Raw genomic sequence first — 14,581 nt, forward strand, 5'->3', positions numbered from 1 at the left:
GTATTCTGGAGTTATTTCGAGAGAGGTATCCGATCAACTTGGTTCCTATTCCTTTGCGTGAGAGCAAGGTTATTGTGGGGATGGATTAGTTGAGCCCTAATGGAGGTGGTGATTGATTGTGAGGACCAGTTAGTTTGGGTTTGAACCTAAAATAAGGGAGAAATAGTTATTCATGGCAAGAGTTGTTTGCGAGGAACTGCTCTCTGTTTAGCTACGAGAGCAAGGAGGTATCTTCAACGGGGTTATTTGGGTTTTGTGGATTATGTGTTGGATACCAGAGAGGAAGGAAATAAGGCGGTTGATGGTGTGCCGATCGTTCGGGGGTATCCCGATGTGTTCCCGAAGGACTTTCCTGGAGTGCCTCTAGAGAGGTTGGTTAAGTTATGTGTTGATCTGGTTCCAGGTGTGACTCCGATAGCCAAGGCACCTTATCGGTTAGCATACCTGAGATGTTGAAGTTGTCTACATAGCTGCAAGAGCTGTTAGACAAGGGTTTATCAAGCCGAGTAGTTCACTCTGGGGAGCACATATACTATTTTTGAAGAAGAAGGATGCTTCCCACAGGATGTGCATCGACTACTGGGAGCTGAACAAGTTAACAGTGAATAACCGTTATCCACTTCCGAGGATCGTTGACTTATTCGACCAACTACATGGTACATCTTGGTATTCCAAGATTGATTTGCATTTAGGCTACCATTAGATGAGGGTTCGTGATGAGGATGTTCAGAAGACAACTTTTAGAACTCGATATGGTCATTACGAGTTCGTGGTGACGCCTTTTGGGCTAACCAATCCACTAACGACATTTATAGACCTCATGAACATGGTATGTAGACCGATGTTGGGTCGGTCGGTGATCATCTTCATTGATGATATCTTGATCTATTCTAAGACCAAGGGGTAGCATGATGATCACTTACAAGAGGTTTTTGAGACTTTGAGTAGGGAGAGGCTTTATGCCAAATTCTCCAAGTGTGAGTTCTTGTTGATTGGTCAAATCGGCCAAGATCGAGGTTGTGATGTAGTGGGAGGTTCCGAGGTCCCCATCTTACATTTGAAGTTTCCTTGGCTTAGCAGGGTATTATCAAAGGTTCATTGAGAATTTCTCCAAGATCACAGTTATGTTGATCAGGTTAAAGAAGAAGACAATTACCTTCTGTTGGGGGCATGAGAAGCAGGCAACAGTTAAGACTCTAAGGTGGAGATTGTGTGAGGGTCCGACCTTGACTATTCCTAAGGGTGTTGATGACTTTGTGGTTTATTGTGATGTTTCCATCATCGGTTTGGGTGCAGTGCTTACGCAGCAGGGTCATGTGATCGCTTGTGCATCGAGGCAATTGATGCCTCATGAGGCGAATTATCCTGCGCATGATTTGAAGGTGGGATTTATGGTTTTCGCCCTCAAGATTTTGTGACATTACCTCTATGGGGTCTTTTTTACCATTTATACGGATCATAAGAGCTTTTGGTACTCTATGAATCAGCCAAATTTGAATATGAGGCAACGTAAGTGGCTTGATATACTGAAGGATTATGATTGCGAGATTTTATACCACCCTGGGAAAGCTAACGTGGTGGCCCTTACGTTGAGTCACAAGGTGACTAGCGTACCTATCCGAGATCTATATTTGAGGATGAGGGTTGTTACCCCATTGCTGGAGCAGATTCGTGAGGCTCGGGTCGAGGATATGAAATAAGAGCATCGCAAGAGTGAGCGCATCGTGGTTCAGATGTCCTTTTTTGATTACAACGGTATGGGAATGATGACCTTGCATTGGAGGGTTTGGGTACCGTATTGGGGCGGTGCACGACAGGTACTGATGGAGGAGGCACACAAGTTAAAGTTCTCTATTCGTCCGAGTGCGAAAAATATACACAAGACCTCAGACCCTATTATTGGTGGCCCTGCATGAAGCAGGATGAGGAATGGTACGTGGAGAGGTGCTTAACTTGCAGGAAATTCAAGGCTGCGCATCAACGACCACACAGAAAAATGGATCCTCTAGGTATTCTCTTTTAGAAATGGGAAGAGATCATGATGGACTTCATCACGAAGCTACTACAGACAACGCGAGAGGTGGATTCGATTTGGATCATTGTGGATTGATTGACCAAGAGCGCACATTTTATTCCCATTCAGGAAAGCAACTTAACGGAGATTTGACAGATATCTATATCCGAGATGTAGTGGCACGCCATGGAGTCCCGATATAAGTGGTTTTAGATAGGGACGTTAGATTCACTTCCAGATTGTGGTAGAAGTTCCATGAGAACTTGGGTACTCGATCGCACTTTAGCATAATTTTTCACCCCCCAGACCGATGATCAGAGCGAGAGGACTATCCAGACGTTGGAGGATATGCTTCGGGCATGTGTACTAGCTTTTGGTGGGAGCTGGGATATGTATCTTCAACTAGCTGGGTTCTCCTACACCAACAAATATCATGCCAGTATCGACTAACCTCCTTTTGAGATGCTTTATGGAAGGAAGAATCATATGGAGTACCAAGGTGGTAATTAAGACCACCGATTTGATTCAGCAGGTGCATAGAAGACTCCAAACCACACAGATCATCATAAGAGCTAAGAAGACAGATGACGTTCGGACCTTAAGTTTCTGGTCGGGGATTTTGTGCTCCTAAATGTGTCACCTTGGAAAGGTGTCATTCGGTTCTGGAAGCGGGGCACGTTGGGCACCAAATTCATTAGTCCTTTAAGGATCCTTACCCGGGTGGGCAAGGTTGCATATCGACTAGATTTACCAGCCGAGCCGAGCCAAATCCACGAAACGTTCCATATCTCTCAGCTACAGAAGTGATTGGTCAATCATTTCGTAGTGGTCCCGTTGGATGATATTCAAGTGGACGAGTGCTTGAATTATATGGTGAGACCAGTGGCAATTCTTGATAGGATGATGAAGACATTGCAAAACAAGGTATTGGAGTTGGTCAAGGTGTAATGACAACACCAAAAGGGTTCCAAGTGGACATGGGAACCCAAGGAGGAGATGAAAGAGCAAAGAGCATTACCCCGAGTTGTTTACAACAACGAACTTCGAGGACGAAGTCTGTCACCATTTAATACTATTTAAGGGTTTGATAAAGCATTCTAAGCCTTGTACAATCAAAGTTTGGGTTCTAGGTCGAGTAATACCAAGTCATAGTACAACAACCGGGCTATACACCCTCTTGGGAGGAGTGTACGGCCGAACACATGGGTGTGCAGCCGCACACCCACCCCTCAACCGCACACCCGAGGTGGTGGGTCACCCACCCTTATAAATATAGGGAGACCCCTCTCTTTCACCCTTTTCTTCATTTGGCTGCCCACTACTACTTTCTCTCTCTAGAATCCTCATTTAAGGACCCTCCAAAGGCTTCAAAAACGTGAGTATTCCATCATCTAGCATGTTATACTTGTAAGACCTATTGATCTAAGCCTTAATTAATCATGTACTTCATCCTTTGAAGGTGTACGACTGCACACCTTCATAAAGTGGCCGTACACACCTTAAAAAGGCTCTCCAAAGTGAGAGTTTGGCCCCTTTCTGCCAGTTGGACTTGGTATTAGCCTTGAAGCACCTCAAAATCGACATCTTGGGCATGAACTTGGAGAGTGTACAGCCGCACACCCCTTTGTACGGCCGTACACACATCCTCTGGGCCGTACAACCACTTTGATGTCCATATTTGGCCTTAAACTCACAAAACCACTAAGTATGGGGCCTAGAACCGCTCCTTGGATGCCTGTAGGACCTTGGAAGCATCTCAAAAGCACTCCCCATCATGAGTGTACGACCTTACACTCATGGGTCGTACACCCATGGCCGTACATCCCCAAAAGGTGGTCGTACACCTCCCTCATTCGATCATATATGGTTCTGACACTTAGTTCAAGCATTTCCAGGTCCTTAGGATGGCTTCCCGTCATGTTTAGTCATGAAATACCCTAATCTAATACATATATGTGTTACCATATGTTAATAGGATCCACTTGCGTACGAAACATCAGTTGACACTCAGCATCCACACCGATCTTACGCTCGAATCCTACGTCAAACAGTGAGTTCATACCCCTACACTTTTATAGTTTTTAAGACGTTTTCAGGGGGGATACAAGTCAAACATAAAGGTTTTCACATCTTAAAAATTGATGAAATTACAACGGTTTTACATTAAACATTAAGATACTTTACCCCTTTTGTAATATGCGGGGCATAAGGGACATTTTCTAAACATAATTGCATAGTTTTTTCTTTTGAACAGTACATGAACACAACTTATCAGTCAAACTATAATAGGTATAGTTTGGAGAATTCATTACCAGTTTCACAGATTCAAACTACGTACCAAGTCAAACGCATAAACTATGACAAATTTAGTTTATCCATTATTACATACAGATAACAGGAGTAACTCACTAAATAATTATTTTGCGTATAATTATTTATACTCTACACTGTATACAAACGATTTCGAACATGAGAACAACATAACAACACGTAAACTAGTTAATACAGGATTGTGAGACCTTCTTCATAGTACCCTTCGAGGTACTGGTAAATCCTCTACTTTGTGTATAACCAGAGTCTCCTGGAGGGAGAGCGTGCAATTTGTGAATAGATCTATTTGGGACCGACAATCCCACACCTTAACTGTTAGCTACAGTTAGACAGGCATGCCTGGAGTGACAAATTTTGTAACATCTGACGACTGAAGAAACTTCATGGAGGTCATCAGTCATATTAGCATGGTTATACGAACTCAAGTAGTATCAACTAACCTTTGTTTATGAGATTTTCGTTCTTCAATAGTTTAATTTAAATTAATAAGACTACCTACTTACTACACTAGAGGGTATTGCAGGGACACGACCTTTGGTTTTATTTTAAGTAGTAAAACTACCTCACAAACTGGTGGTAGCCAGGGTTTTCAACAGAACATACATCATTTACTGGTGGTAGCCAGGGTTTTCAACAGAACATACATCATTTACTGATGGTAGCCAGGGTTTTCAACAGAACATACATCACTTACTGGTGGTAACCAGGGTTTTCTGTGACATCCCCAAAATCACGGCCAGAAAAGACCGGTTTGTTTATGCTTTGTTTAAAAATCAGAGTTACATTTTAAATGAAAGTGTTGCGGAATTTGTCCCAAAACAAAAATATGATAAAGATTTATCAAAAGCATTTCCATAGAAATGTATTTCATTAAAAGACTCGGGATGTCATGTTCGTACAGATCAAAAGCATAAACAGTACAATATAAGCCTTACTACATTATTTCATATCTACAGGCCTATATCCGTAATCCCTCGTCCAAAACATCACACCTATGCTCATGCGCCACTACCTGTAATACATAAAACTGAGTGGGTCAGGCTTGGGAGCCTGGTGAGCACATAGGGTTTTCAACCCACAATAAATAAGTTTATTAATTTCATCAATCAACAATAACCCGATTACCCGTTCCCGTTATCCTCACTTTACGTCCCTAAACACCTATCATAAGGGACCTAGCCTAAGGATCATCATCGGGACGGACACTACCGCTAAGGGGATTCCTCGGCAATAAATGTCCTAAAGGCAACCATGTGGGGGATGGAGTACACCGGTGAACACATCGTTCATAAACACCTACAGGTTGCGAGCCTGCTAGTGTTCCACTGGACTGTCTAGAAGAGTCTGTGGTCGTCATCCATACTCCGCTAGATGACAGAAACAACAACATCAACATCGAGGCCTCTCATCATTTTATCACACATCACCTATTACATCTACCCATGTTTTACCCCAACATGTTCGTAGATATAAAATACATATACAGTTTAAATCATTGAAAACATGTATAACAACGTTCATCCAGCATAGATAGCAAGTAATCAGATAATATGCACACATAGCACGTAATTTATAAAATACTTCATATCTATGTGTAAGCTGAAAGTAACTATGCACTCACCTGATTAGGTGGTGACTCAGCACTCGGACAGCGTTTCGATACTCTCAAAACGATATTCCTTCGATAAAACCTAGTACCAATACCACTAGGGTTTAGTCTAACGATAACCGCGATTAATTAATAGTTTAGCTATTATTATTATTATATAAGCGTTAAACGATACTTATATAACCCATAATAATAGCCCAAGTACTTATTATAAGGTCCTAATAACATTACTATATTAAAACGTAAGCTAAACTAAAGATAGGTTAGGCGTAGCTCACTTACAGCGGGTTTTCTCGGTAACCGGGCTTCGCTGGAGCAGCGTTCCCGAGCCGAAAGGCTCTTTTCTCGGGACTCCGGGAGCCTCGGGGCTTCCTTCGGGTGCTAGGGGGTTTACCTAGGCTTTAGGGGGGTTAGGATAGGCTAGAGAGAGAGTGTAGAGAGAGAAAGAAGTGGGGAAAGGTGTGAGAAATGAGAGAACCCGGCACTTCTATTTATAGGGTGAAATCCTGAAGGACTCGCCGAGTCGGTTCATTGACTCGCCGAGTCAGTGCCACGTGTCATCATCTGATGGCTTTCCTTGGGGAGAAAGCCTTGGCCCATATTCAGCCACGTCACCCCTTTTGCAGCAGCACTCTGCCAACTTCTAAACCCCGTAACTTTCGCATACGAGCTCCGTTTTCGACGTTCTTTTTTTCCACGCATAGGTAAAAACAAGATATACAACTTTCATTCAGACTCCGTCGGCTAATTCTCAACCAATCTCAAATTTAACAGTAAGAGGCGTTTAGACTGTTAAATGACCGCGAAGAATTCGTAACTCCTTCATACGAACTCCGTTTTCGTCCATCTTTTTACCGTTGAGTTCCTATTAATGAGATCTTCAACTCTCATTTAGGTCGCGTAAGCCAAAAACCGCTCGAACAAAAATTCGAGTTTCGGGCCGTGCACTGCTAAGCTGAATCTTAGAAAAATCAAAACTTCCTCATACGAAGTCAGATTTGGGCGTTCTTTTTATCGACGTTCTTAGTTTAACATATTCTACAACTTTCGTTTAGATTGCTAAGGCTAAATCTCACTCTATCGTAAATTCACTATTTACGCTTCCCGGTGCCGTGCTGGTTTTGCCGTAAAACTTCGACGGGTCATAACTTCTTCGTTATAACTCGGATTTCGGCGTTCCTTATATGCACGGAAACCTTGAGACATATTCTACAACTTTATGTAGAGATATCGGGCTTATCTCACACTTTAATTTTGACGTTTATTTTTATTATTTATTAATTATACACTTATAATTAAATAATAAACACATAAACACACATAATTCACATAATACTCAAATATTTCATCTTTATTACTTCAAAAAGAGTTACAAGAGTTGACCTAAACTATTACATTGACAAAAATGCTTAGCCCTGAAACCCGGGCGTTACATTTTCAAACGTAACATACATCACTTACTGTATATAGCCATGGCTTTCAAACGAAATACATTTTACTTACTGGTGATTGACCAGGGTTTCGATATCAACGATATTTTAATTATAATGAAAAGAAATCATTCGTACAAATTCAATGACTAGTTTTCAATACAAAAACATGCTTATGAACTCACCAACTTTATGCTGATACGTTTTCAAAACCGCTTGTATTCTCAGGATAACGATAGACAGGTACCTTTGCCAGCTTTTGGAGAAGACGGAGCATTTTTTTTAGTATTGTCCTTATCTTTTGCTACTTTTGATGTATACAAATTATGTTTTCAAATAGATGTAAATATGCATACTGTAATGTAATGGTTATGTTTACTTTGATTGTTATGTTACGATTGTTGTGATACTACGCATGACGTCACCCGCACCCAGACATTTCCGCCGTCTGTTCTGACGGTTCGGGGGTGTGACATGGGGGAGTTGTTGGAAGAAATGATCAAACATGATTTTTGTTGCGCTGCCATTGTCAATGTATACACTGTGCACTATTGTTCTTCCAGTGTTTGCTTGGATTATCAGTGGGTTGTCTCCCTCCCACCAAGGCGGTGTGGGGTCTTCTTGCGAGAAGAATAGTTTGCTTGTTGTCGTCTTTTGTGCATGTTAGCTTTGTGTAGTTGCAATTCTTTGATGGCAGTGTGTTTCTCGGACGGATAGGATCTCTAGCGCTTTCCCTTTGTTATTCTGCTCCTCCATTTTTACTTTCTACAGGTGTGGGGTGTCAACATTGGGTCCGATGCTTCTGGCGATTTCTGAAAGTTTTCCCTTTGTAATCCGCTCTTCTATTTCTTTCTTCATGACCGTGTATTCTGCGGTACCTTTCCCTTGTTTTCTGTGGTATTCACAGTATTTGTTTTTCTGGGGAATTGGTGTGTGGTTGGTCTCTGGGTTTGTTGCTTGTTCGTTATTGCTAGGACATCGGGTTTTTTATATCGCCTTTCATAGCATGTGTACGGATGGAAATGTCGACTTGGTTTGTATGTATTGTTGTTGCTATGACTGTGGATCCTTTGGGAAAAATGGCATGCTTCTTTTTGGCCATGGTTTGCTCTTGTTATGCGTAGGTAGGCTTCTTTAGTTGTTGTGCCTTCCTCCCGCCTCAAGTATCGTTCTACCCTTTTTTTAATTATTGTCTGGTGGTGGGTATGTTTAACATCGCTTTATTGAACCTTTTGAAGTAATCCCTGATGCTTTATCCTTCCCTTTGTTTGCATCTTAGTATTTATTGGACATCCCCTCGGTACTTCCGGAGTTGCATAAAGTTGTTGAAAAGTAGTTCTTTTAGTTGGGGCAAGCATGTTGTGCTTGGGATATCATAGTTAGTAGTTTTGGGATAAAAGGGGAGGTGTTTGTGTTTACAAAGGGTGATTGTGTGCATGCTTGTGTGATATTGTAAATGGGTTATTGGGAGAAATATGTCTTTTGTCGAAAACAGGTAAATGTACTTGCTGGAAAAGTATTGTGGTAGATGGGAATGTTATCGTGCGTCCCATGGAAATTTGTTGTCTGTGTTGGTACGTATGATGGCATTTGTTGATTGATATTCATTTGTGCAAGCATGTTGTCGACTGTTGGGATGGATATTGGTGACTAAGATACCACAAATAGTGTTGGTTGAATCATCATGGGTCTTGAGGTAGGGTTGAGAGTTGATGCGAGGCTGTGGGAATGAAATGGGGGAAGCTGATAGAAACTGGTTGTTCCCGTTTGGGTGATTGTTGGGAAAATTGTTTGCATTTGTGTTCCATTTGGTGGACGTGTGAGTTGAAAATGTTACACGTTCACCAATGTGAGTGGCGGCAGCCATTGCACGGTGGTTGGCATGAATGGATGTGACGGAGCCATTGTAGACTATGTATTTGGATGTGTGTTGGTGGCGGTGTCCGGTGTTAATGATGTCATGGGTCAGATCGGACTTGTATTATCAGAAGGACCTAGTGTCATTTCTTCTGTCGCCATTGCTATCGGTGACTATGCTGGTTTGTCTTTCGTTTGTCACAACACGGGATAGCACCGGTGATGTGAAGTGAATATTGTTTCTCTCATGATCAAGTTAGTGTGGTTATAGTGTGAGAGTATCTTTTGAGAGTGGGAATCGAGAGCTTACCGTTAAGAAGATGATCGAAGCCCTTATATAGTTGGCGTGGAGGACAATTTCCTCTCTTGAGGGACAAAAGTGTCAGCCCTGATCTTGGACAGGGCTAATCATTGGAGGAGATATCCTTTGTCCTCTGCTATGGAATGTGCTTGGTCCATACGAGATATTGGTGGTGCAAGAACCATTAAGGTTGTTGGTTGACATTGTTTTGTCGTGAGGAGATTCACCCTCCGGACTTCAGGGCGAGGACTTTCTAGGAAGACTACTCTTGCGGACGTAGTTTGCAGGTTGGCGTGGGATCGATCCCATCTGGTCTCTTGTGCTGGCTCCAAGACGTCTCTGTCTGGCGTTGACCTGTGGTCCATTATCAACTATGTTCATAGCATAATCATATACATAGTCTTATACATAATATATTGGATTAAAATGTGTAAGGTCTTAACTAAATTGGTATAATGTTGATGAATAAAAGTAAAGTCCTTATTGGGGTTCCCTCATAAACAAGAAATGAATTGGATTGATCAAATGAGAGAGATAAATGATTTGTAAATTTATTATGTGATTAATGAATTAATTATAATTAGTTTATGAATTAATTAAAGATATTCCAAATTGATTAATTATTAATCATAATTAATCCGGAATCAATTCGAGATTACTTAGAATTAATTGAAGATGCCAATGGTGAATTGTAATTGTTCAATAGTTGAACAAAAGAAGCAATTCTAGAACCTCCATGAGTATAGACAATTTTAAGGAGTTTCTAAGGGTTTCCGGAAGGCTCGTGGTAGCAGATAAGGAAAGGATTTGAATTAGAGATTTCGTGGCTTGTTATACCAAAAGGGTGGAGAACAAAATTCTCATCCTCCTCTCATTTCTCTCCTTGAGTCCTAAGGTTTCATGAGTTTTGGGTGTAAACCTTTAGAGGCGGCCATACTTTTAGAGCTAGTTTTTCAAGGAGACTACAAATGGTCTTTGATTATGTTAAATGTATGTTTTCTTACTAGTAATTTCATTTATAGTGTGATAGAAGTTTTTGTTTCATAAGTATGTATCTATTAATAGTGAAAAACCATAGATCTTATTTTAGGTTATATATACCCTTAAGTATTAAGTGAAATTCCGCATGTACAATGTAATTGTAACCTAAAAACCCCAATATAATATGACATAAATGATAATTGTATTCGCCAATCAAATATAATACAAATCATTTTATCTAGCTCAAACCTATGAGTTAGGTCCTTTTGAGGTTAGCTCAAACTTAATGCCATGCGGCAATACCAAGATTTCTCCAAGGAATTTTGTATCTGTAACGTCCTAATTTAACAACCAAAATTTTCATTTTTAAGTTAGGTAAAAAAAATTGTTTCCCTAAAACCAAGTCAAGAAAACCATAAGTATAAAAATACATTCATCCCAAAAATCAGAGTATCATAATAATGCGGAATCACAACAACTACTGATGAGTATGTACAGTCAAGCCTTCACATTCCCACGATTATCTGAAGTAACTGGAACGCATTCAAATCTATAACTGTAAGCACGAAGCTTAGTGAGTAACCGAAAATATCACATACAACACAACATAACATGGGTTATGAGCAACCTTCGGACTATCAACAGTCTTGTAGGCTTACAACAATCCTATGGTATTAGTAACCCTACAGACTATCAACGGTCCTAGAGTTATCAGCAACTCAATAAATACACATAGCAACAGTCAGCAAATAAGACTCGACTGGTCTACCATGCACCCTGTTATGGCATAGGTAATATAGTGAGAAGTCTCACCTCGCAAATAACAAAATAACACAACAACTCTCTTACAGTGAACCCTACTATGACATAGCAACAACCAACAAATAAGACTCAGGTAGTCTAGCATGCACCCTACTATGACATAGGCGATCGGGGTGGCACTTGGGATCATGTTGATCCTAAACTCCACCTACATCTCAGGAGGCATGCACGATAGATCCTATGGGAAAACATTAGGAAACTCTCGCCACAGGAACATCGGAAGCTGACTTATTCCCCTCAACCCGAGTGTCATCCGCATATGGAAGGTAACTCGAACATCCATGTTGAAGATACTGCTTATCCCTGGCGGCCAAATAGAAGGTGGAACAGACCCTAGTGCCTTACCCATAGATGGTCAACTCTCCTTCACGTGGGTACGAACTACCACTAACAGTCAATCTGTAACACCCTGTTCTAGAATATTCATTTATGGAGTTCGGAGGCCAAGGCCAGGGGCGTTTTAGTCCTTTATGAAATTTAGAGGTATTATTTGAGAAGGTTCTGAGCTGGGGCGTATTGTTAGAAGTGTAGGGATTCTCTCCACCTTTCCGTGGATATAAAGTTCATCAGAAACGGATTTAGAATGAAGGAGTTATGACACTTTGAAGATTTGGCAATAATGGCCCTTATGGAGAAAAGTTTGCATGGAAGGCCATGCATGCATGTTTGGAACACGCGTGGGTATGCCCAGTGTAATCTGGGTTACGCCCATCATAATGAGGCAACTTGGTCGCGGATGTTTAAGGCGTACGCCCAACGTATGTGGAGGTACGCCCAATGTACGCTAAAAGTCATGAAACCCTAATTTTTGGGTTGAGTACTATATAAATGACATGTTGGCTTCAACCCTAGCCCCATTTCAGCCTCCCTAACCTCAGAAGAAACCCTAGAATGTCCCTACCCTCATTTGGTGAGATCTTGACCTTGGAGAACCCATTTTGGTGGTTTAAAGCTTAGAAGAGAAAAGAAGAAGGTTGTCAAGGAAGAACCTTGGAGGCTAGAGCTTGTAGATCTGGGATAAGTGCTTCATTTCGGACCTCTTCAAGGCAAAAAGTTTTGCCCTTGATGATTAATCTCTTAGATCTCCTTTAGTTCAAGTTTATGGACTGTTTGGTCCCAAGATTGGGTATTTGAGACTTAAGCACGTTTCTAAGACCAGGGTTGCCTCCCTTAGAGTCATATGAGTCCCATAACCAGTAAAGTTCCAACCTTTATGGTCTTATTAAGTCTATGCATGAGATCTAGTCCCCTTCATGGAAGTAGAAGATTATTTTGGGAGTTTGAGTTGGTTTGGGCCATATAAAGTCACCAAGTCAGTGACTTTATGGCTTAAGACATGGAATAAGGTTTGGATCTGAGTTTGTAGCTTATGAATCGAGGTATTAAGCACTTATTAGAAAGTTGGCTTATCAGGGTATTACGCTGAGCGTACGTGCAGGTACGCCCAACGTACGCGTCGTCAAGCCTGTACGCTAAGCGTACATTGGAGTATGCCCCGTGTAATTCTGCCAGATGGTTTTTGAGCATTTGGGCCTAGGTGTGGGCTCTGTTTTGGACTATAGGTCCTTGGGCCTTAGTGGGCCATCAGGAGCCAGTGATTATGGGCCAATAGTGGGCTTGGGAAGCCTACCTAGTGTTGGACCTTTTTATATTAGGTTTTGGGCCCTAATTGTGGACCATTATGGGGTAGGGGTAAAATGGTCATTTTACCCTGAGAGTGACTATGGTATTGGGCTAAGTGGTATATGTATTGATATTGGTAGCTCGGGGAGCTAGTAGAGCAGCGGTTCAGAGAATTGTCGAGCAGCAACCGGGGGGTTATCAGCAAAGTTCAGCAGTGCGGGTGAGTTTCCTTCCAGTAGGAACGGGTCTACGGCCACAATGTCGGCCCGTTTAGTTAGCAGTAGTTTCGGACTACAGTCTGATGCAGTAGTTCAGTATGCTTGGTGTCTTTGTGATACAGACATGGTATGAGTTATGTGTTCCAGACTATGGTCTGATGCAGTATGCAGTATATGTGTTCATATTATATGCTATGATTATGTTATGTTGTTCAGTTAGTTCCGGACCTCAGTCCGATGCAGTAGTTAGAGTGCTTGATGTCTTTGTGATTCAAACATGTTTTGTGTTATGTGTTCCGGACTCTCGTCTGATGCAGTATGCAGTGTATGTGTTCATGCTAGTTGATATGTTTATGCTATGTTCAGTTAGTTCCGGACTTCGGTCCGATGCAGTTAGTTCCGGACTTCGGTCCGATGAAGTTAGTTCCGGACTTTGGTCTGATACAGTTAGTTCCCGACTCCGGTCTGATGCAGGAGACAAGGTCCCAGTCAGTTCCGGACTTCGGTCCGATGCAGTTAGTTCCAGATTTCGGTCCGATTCAGGGGACAAGGTCCTAGTCAGTTCCGGACTTCGGTCCGATGCAGTTAGTTCCGGATTTTGGTCCGATTCAGGGGACAAGGTCCTAGTCAGTTCCGGACTTCGGTCCGATACAGAGGGCAATGCCCTGTTTAGTTCCGGACTTCGGTCCGATGCAGTTTTTGGATTTTGATCCAATGCAGTAGGCAAGGCCCAGTATATGCTTTATATGTTATTGTATGGTATGTGGTAGTTTAGGGGAACTCACCAAGCTTCGTGCTTACGGCTTTACTCTGGGTGATCGCATGGAACACACCATTGATTAGTCAGCCTGAGATGTTTTACTCTGATAATGAAATCATGTTTTGGAATTAATACTCTGAATTATGTTATGCTTTATGATATGTTTTTGTAAACATGGTTTTTTTTGTAATGATTTAAAGAAAATTTTTTGGGATGTTACACACTCACAGTCAATCTACTTATGTTTACAAAGTATATCATTTAGCTAAATGACAAAAGTCCTTACAGTCCAAAATGTTGTACATGACTTAGTAATCATATCATATAATATATTAGGTTACTTGCCAATGAAAATTATTATTTTCAACTAAAATAAATAACTTTCAACTAATTATAAGAGTTTATTGAATATTTATTAAAATCAATTTCTAATAAATAATTAATTTTATAGTTGTTGTTAGTGTGACCCTTAAGGATCATATATAATCTTGCAATATCATTTTACAATGACGCTTGTGCATATAGATCTTTCTATATATATATATATATATATATATATATATATATATATATATATATATATATATATATATATATATATATATATGGGCTTAGGGAATATGTGGCTGTTATGT

Source organism: Lactuca sativa, chromosome 2 (assembly GCF_002870075.4).
Source record: "Lactuca sativa cultivar Salinas chromosome 2, Lsat_Salinas_v11, whole genome shotgun sequence".
In the NCBI taxonomy this organism is placed as follows: domain Eukaryota; kingdom Viridiplantae; phylum Streptophyta; class Magnoliopsida; order Asterales; family Asteraceae; genus Lactuca; species Lactuca sativa.